This window comes from Rhinopithecus bieti, unplaced genomic scaffold (assembly GCF_001698545.2).
Source record: "Rhinopithecus bieti isolate Rb0 unplaced genomic scaffold, ASM169854v2 scaffold_28163, whole genome shotgun sequence".
NCBI classification, from domain to species: Eukaryota; Metazoa; Chordata; class Mammalia; order Primates; family Cercopithecidae; genus Rhinopithecus; species Rhinopithecus bieti.
Window position 1 is genome coordinate 2,114,557 of NW_016813718.1, and position 6,646 is coordinate 2,121,202.

General features: G+C 43.4%; 1 long non-coding RNA gene across 1 annotated transcript in view; it reads right to left on the reverse strand.

Annotated features, from left to right (window-relative positions):
- Positions 1–1,989: 1,989 nt before the first annotated feature.
- Positions 1,990–6,646, reverse strand: part of LOC108513211 (uncharacterized) — a 16,449-nt gene continuing 11,792 nt past the window's right edge. Inside the window, exons 2-3 of the long non-coding RNA XR_001880812.1 lie at positions 5,608–5,675; positions 1,990–3,507 (exon numbers count right to left, since the gene is read on the reverse strand). This is a non-coding gene — a long non-coding RNA (uncharacterized LOC108513211). The remainder of the gene's footprint in view (positions 3,508–5,607; positions 5,676–6,646) is intronic.

The window sequence follows — 6,646 nt, forward strand, 5'->3', positions numbered from 1 at the left end:
TTCATTGGCGATGCTCTCTTGCTTGATATTGCTCTCCAGCTATGCCGGGACACTGTGCAATTGTGCACCACAGACTGGGACAGATGCAGAAGGCTGAGTTAGATCAGGAGGATGAACACAGGATGGTAGAAGTCCAGTGAGTCGTTCATGAAGGGGACAGGGATAAGGTTTAACAAGAAGTATGGTGAGGCCCTAAAAGGCAAGAGGAGCAGAGGTACAGACAACCCAGAAGCCATCAGATGTCCTGGCAGGCAGTCCAGGGGCAGGACAGCAGATCCTGGAGGAGACAGCTGGCCACAGCATAACTCGTAGTTGTGGCTCTGCCCTTTACTAACTTTTGGGCAAATTACTTACCTGTCCTGAACTTTAGTTTCTTCATTTGTAAAATGGGCATAAAGAAACCTCCTTCACAGGGTTGAAATAACTGAATGAGATAGCAAATATAAAGCACCAGTGACAGTGCCCAGTACTGAGGATGTGCTCCATACCTAGACTGCTACATTTCTAAGATACGGGCTCAGGCACAGAGACAGGGAGAACCTAGGCTATCATAACTCAGAGTCAAATAAAGTGCCCCAGGAGCAGCATTCTAACCTGCTGACTGGCATTAGTATTTGTTTTAGAGACTGGAATGGGGTTAACTGACCTCATTTCCATACAGAGGAGAGTGGCTGAACTGAGTGAACAAGCAGGTACTGCTTTTTTTTCCACAGATGGGTGTTGAAATCCCAGCCCCATACAGCGGACAGGCTCTTGTTCAGGACTTTGAACTTCCAGTCTGATGTCCTTTCAATGATACTGTGCTGCTGGTAAATAGACACTTGACATAAAATATGTTCAAGCGTGTCAATGGCACATGCATTGTAATGGTTTTGAAACATGTCTGCAAATTCCTTGATGTTCCTCCCACTAAGAGGTAGTATTGAATTCCTCTCCCCTTGAACATGGACCAGCCTCAGTGACTTGCTTCTAAGGAAGAGAATGTGGTGAAAGTAATGCTGTGTGTCTGCTAAGGCTGTTTAGAGAAGGGAGATACAGCTTCCGCCTGGCTCTGTCTCCCGGGATGCTTGCCTTTGAAACCAGTTACTATGTTAGGAGGAAGCTCAGGCTACATAGAGAGTCCACATGAAATTTCAGACCAGCAGCCCCACCTAAGGTCCCAGCTAACAGTCAGCATCAATTGTCAGACAAATGAGTGCTTGAGAGTTCAGATCATCCTTGAAGTTGTCCCAGCTGATACCAAGTGGAGCAGGGATGAGCTGTTCTCAGTAAGCCCTGCCCAAATTGCTGATTCATGAGCAAAATAAATGTTGTTGTTTGCAGCCAATAAATTGTGGATGGTTTGTTTTGTAGCAATAAGTAAACGGATCATGCACATGCATAGTAGAGCACAGAGGAGAAGCAGCAGGATCCAGTTCTAAGACCTTGTGTTCCAGAGTCACGCAGTTGATTACGCATTTTCAACTCTGCTGTGTGCTTGCTGGGAAAGTTATATACCCTCTCGAGACTTTTTTGTCCTCTGTAAAATGGTAAGATGGTAAGATTGATTGTATGGGTGTTGTATTAGCTTGCTAAGGCTGCCATAACAAGATACTATGGACTGGATGACTTAAACAACAGAAATTAATTTTCTCATGGTTCTGGAGGCAGGAAGTCCAGTTTCTTCTGAGGCCTTTCTCCTCGGCTTGCAGATGGCTGCCTTCTCGCTGTGTCCTTGCTTCCCAGCATGTGCCTAACAATGTTCGCATTTTCTCTTCTATAAGGACACCAATCCTATTGGATTAGGGCCCACGCTAATTAGGATTCACTTTAACTTAATTACCTATTTTAAGGGTGTGTCTCCAAACACAGTCATTTAGAGGTACTGGGGATTAGGACTTCAACATAGGAGTCTTGTTGAGTGGTGGGGAGTGGGTAGATACAGTTCAGCCCATGACGATTGTTACCAGGATTAAATGAGGTAAAACAAACATAAAGAATAGGTTATGGGTGGACACATCAGGAGCATTTAATAAATAATGGCCATTATTATATATGTGACGTCAACCTGATTAATTATACCTGATACATGCAAAAAGGGGAACACCACTATGTATGTCCCCGGGGAAGCTGTGTATTCCTCTCACTTGGATGATAAGAGAAGACAAGCTCTCTACTAAGCACACTATGTCCCTCCAGCTCCTAACCTGGGCCCCCTGCTTAGTGATGGTGGCAAGAGAGGGGCTAAGGAGTCCCCTCTGGAGGGAGGAAGCAGCATTATTTCTTGACCCTCAGAGACAGCTGCTTCCTTTGGGGACCCTTGGAAGGGGCTCCTTGTTTAAGCCTGGAAGATCCCAGGGTGGTATCAGATAAGGAAAGACCTGGGACAGTGTACAAATCAGAAGTGACTCTGTCTGCAATTGCCTGGGTGCTCCAGAACTGACCCTTGGAGTCATCCACACTGGAGACAATTTGGAAAAGGTATTTTCGAGAGAAAGTCTCCATGCAGAAAACCTTTCTGCCAAGTCCTTTGTTTTCCTAATGTTGCCGCAGTGTCTGGAGCTGAATTTTAAAATGGCATTTTCCTGGAAAGGACTTTTGGTCTTTTTTGGAAATGTCTCATGTAAAACAAGATCACCAGTGGGCCGTTGAGTCTAGTCTCCCCGGGCGAGCTTGGGAAATGGCAAGTGGGGGGAGGGGAAGTCTGGGTGGGAAAAAGAACAAAAAACAAAGTTGGAGGGAAAGCGGGATGTGACAAAGGGGTCAGCATTCCTGTGTTAGGAATAGGCTCAGAGCTCCGGATTCATTCCACTGGGTAAGGCATCGTGGCGGGGAGGGAGGGAGGGGAAGGGGCCCTCGACAGCAGGGCTATGGGAATGTCCCCTGAGAGCCTCCATTCACCACAGAAATAGACCTATCCCAGGGCCTGCCCCCTCCTTCACTCCCTTGTGTGACATAGGTGAGAAGGCAAGAATGATACAACAGGGCCATATCTCTTCCATCAGACTGGATTTCCTTCCTGAAGAGAGGAGCTGTAGGTGGCATTCATTCTACGGCTCTAAGAGGGTTGACTTGTATCTTCCCATCAGACTGGAGGGTCCCCAAGTACAGGGACCCTGTCCCTCCTTGACCTAAGGAATCCCTAGAGCCGGGAACCTCCTTCCCTTCCTTCTCTCTGTCTCCGTGAACTCACTGTGTGGGAGGAGCTTGGTTTGTGACCTGCCTGACCCAGTGAGCTACTCACAGTTGCATCTCCACCCTTAGAAGCACAGGCAAGATATGTTGACTGAAAGTCATTGCCGTGAGCAGCTTGTCGCCACCTCTCTCGAGGCCCAGGGCCATTTCAGTGGCCAAGTGGAATTTCTGTGGCAGGAAGACTCTTGGAAGCTCTTTGCAGAGTTGGCTTTCATTCTCCAGGCTTCTCTTCTGTCCATTCCTTGCTCTTCTGTCCACTCCTCAGCCTGCTTGTGCCTCTCAGGCCCGGCCGGCCTCAGGTCTCCTGGGTTTTTGGTGACCCTGGGCCTCAGACTGGAATGAGGACAAAGAGCAGAGGAATGGGTAGATAAGAATTACTGAATCTCTGAATTAAAAGCCACTCTAGGGGTGGTTTTCTCCATTTTTTTTTTTTTTTTGTCTGGAAAGTAAATTCGTACAGTAGACACTTAAGAACAGCTGTTCTGTGCCAGGCTCTGCTTCAGACACCAGGTACATAGTGGTAGACAAAGCAGTCATGGTTCCTGCCCTCATGGGGCTAAGTGTCTGATATTTGAATATTTGGACAATAGTCTCATTGAGTAGCCATACAGATTGTGCTTAGAAAACCATGTTTTTGGAGTTCTCCCTCCCTCCCAAGGCAGCCCATTTCAATTTTGGACAGCTCTGAAAGTTATAGGTGTCCCTCCATAGATTGAGTCAAAGTCCTTCCCCTTCATAACTTCCACTCACTTGTCTCTGCCTACTTTCACATCTACCCAGGGCAATAAGCCTGTTCCCTCCCCTCTGAAAATCCCTCACCATGGTGGTAAACCTGTTAGTTTTTCTTTTGTTTTATATTTGGCTATGTTATTACGTATATTTGTGTTCAGGGGTGTTTTACTTTTCTGGATAATTCTTCTTTTTATCATTTTGTAATTGTTTTCTTTATTTTTTCTGACTTTAATATTGCTTCACCACTTGACTTCAAAGTTGTGGGTTCCTACCACCCTCCCATTTCAATAATTGGCTGGAAAGGTTCACAGAACTTTGGAAGATGCTTTACTTACTATCACTTTTTTTGGATAATGACCACTTGGTATATTTTTTCTGATCTCATTTCAATAATTCTGTGTTACTATATTTTAAGTGTGTTTACTAGAAAAACCAAAAGGCTGAATTTCTTATTTGATCTTAGTGTTTCTTTTAAGAAGTAATTTTAATTCTTTACATTTACTACATTGATTATTAGAACACAGTTATGACTGGCATATATTGATATCTTAATGTTTTGTTTTAATCTCTTAGCTTCTTTCATTTCTATTTTCTTTCTGTTAGTATATTGACAATTTTCTATTTTTCTCTCATATTGTTTTAACAGTTACATACATTTGAATTCTCTCCTTTGAGTGGTTATCCTTAAATTTTTAACATTTTGTGAATGCTACCAATTTTAAACTGTTTTTACTTACAACACTTCTGACACCAAATGGGTGGGTTTTTTTTTTCCCCTGCTCACAACTGTTTCCAACTTTCTGGGCACCAGCTGGGTGTCCTACAATTCAGTTCAATTCTGACACTTACTGAGTGAAGTTAGCGTCAGACTCAACAGGTTTACGGGCTCACGTCAGGTGCCTATTACAAATTGGGTGCCCAAGATACTACCACTTCTGTTTGACTTGGCTACAAAGTTGTGGGTTCCCACCAACTTCCCATTTCAGGTTTAATAATTGTCTGGAAGGGCTCACAGAACTCTGGAAGATACTTTGCTGACAGTTTTTTTTTTTTTTTTTTTGTAAAGGAGCAGGTGAATGGCCAGATGAAGAGACACATAGGACAATGTCCAGCAGGGTCCCAAACACAAGACTTCTGTCCATGTGAAGTTGGGGTCTGCCATCTTCCCAGCACATGGATGTGTTTGCCAACTCTGAAACTCGCTGAACCCCTTTGTGTAGTTTTTAATGAGAGTTTCATGATGTAGACAGGATTAATGAAATCATTGGCCATTGGTGGTTGAACTCAACCTTCAGCCCCTTTCCCTTCCCTGGAGGCTGTGGGTGGAGTGGGGCTGAAAGTTTCAAACCCCTAATCCTGCCTAGGTCTTTCAGGTGACCAAGACTCCTGAATCTGTCCACATACTGTCAACTACCAGTCCTCTTATTAACATACAAAAGATACTCACCACTCCATAGATGCTAAGGGTTTTAGGAGGTGTGTGCCAGGAACCAGGGACAAAGATCAAATACTGATTTTTATTGTATCACGCTGCAATTTAGGTTTATACTTGGCTGTACATCATAGAAAACAGCGGATTAAACATCTAGGGGTTTATTTTGAAATGAGAAGACTGGAGTAAAAAGTTCAGAGCTAGTACACATCTTTAAGGATATCATCAAGCACCCAGGGTTTTTAAATTTAATTATCCTTTTCTCTTACCCTTAGTATGTGACTTTGTCCTGTCTTCGTGGTCGCAGGGTGTCTGTTGTTCCTCCAAGCATTTCGTCCTTATTTTAGGTAGGAAGAAGAGAAATGGGTAACGGATAAAGGGCAAAGCATTCTTTCTGGAAGTCAACCAGCAGGCTTCTGTTTATATTTCATTGGCCAGAACTGCAATACATTGCTACCTCAGCCTCAAGGGAATCTCGGAAGGTATGTATTTTTAGCTGGGCACAGTGCTGCCCTATGAAAAATCAAGATTCTATTAAAGAGAGACTATATACTGTGAGTTGCTATAAGTATACATAATTCATGCATATGACTGTAACAATTTTACAATTAATTAGACTCTGTGTATCCTTAGGATGCTCTTATTTTAATTACTCCATCCTAAATTTTATGTTACTAGTATTTAGCATTTTAGGTCCACTTTGGTCTTGTTTGTTTTGTTCTGTTTTATGAGATTGGGTCTTGTTCTGTTGCCCAGGCTGGAGTTCAGTGGCACGATCATAGTTCACTGTAGCCTCAAATTCCTGGGCTCAAGTGATCCTCCTGCCTCAGCCTCCTGGGTAGCTGGGACTACAGGCACACACCACCACACCTGGCTAATTTTGTTATTTTATTTTTATTTTTTTATTTTTGTAGTGACAGCGTCTTTTTATGTTGCCAGGGCTGTTCTCCAGCTTCTGGCCTCAAGCAATCCTCTTCCTTTGGCCTCCCAAAGTGCTGGGATTACAGGCATGAGCCACCGTGCCCAGCCCTGCTTTGTCTTTAAATGCCATAAAAATCAGACAGCAGTATTGTTACTGCTATTTTACAGTCAATTCTTATTTAGATTTACTCACATGTTCATCCATTTCTTCACTTACCATTGATTCGTCCACTCTACTCCTTCCTCTCAGCTCAATTTTCTTCTAGAAGTGATAAATTCTCTTGTATTTTTCTGAAGATGTGATTAAAAAAAAAATCCCCACTCTTGAATGATAGTTGATCTTGGCTGGGCATTCTACAATGATAGCTTTTTTTTTTTTTTTTTTTT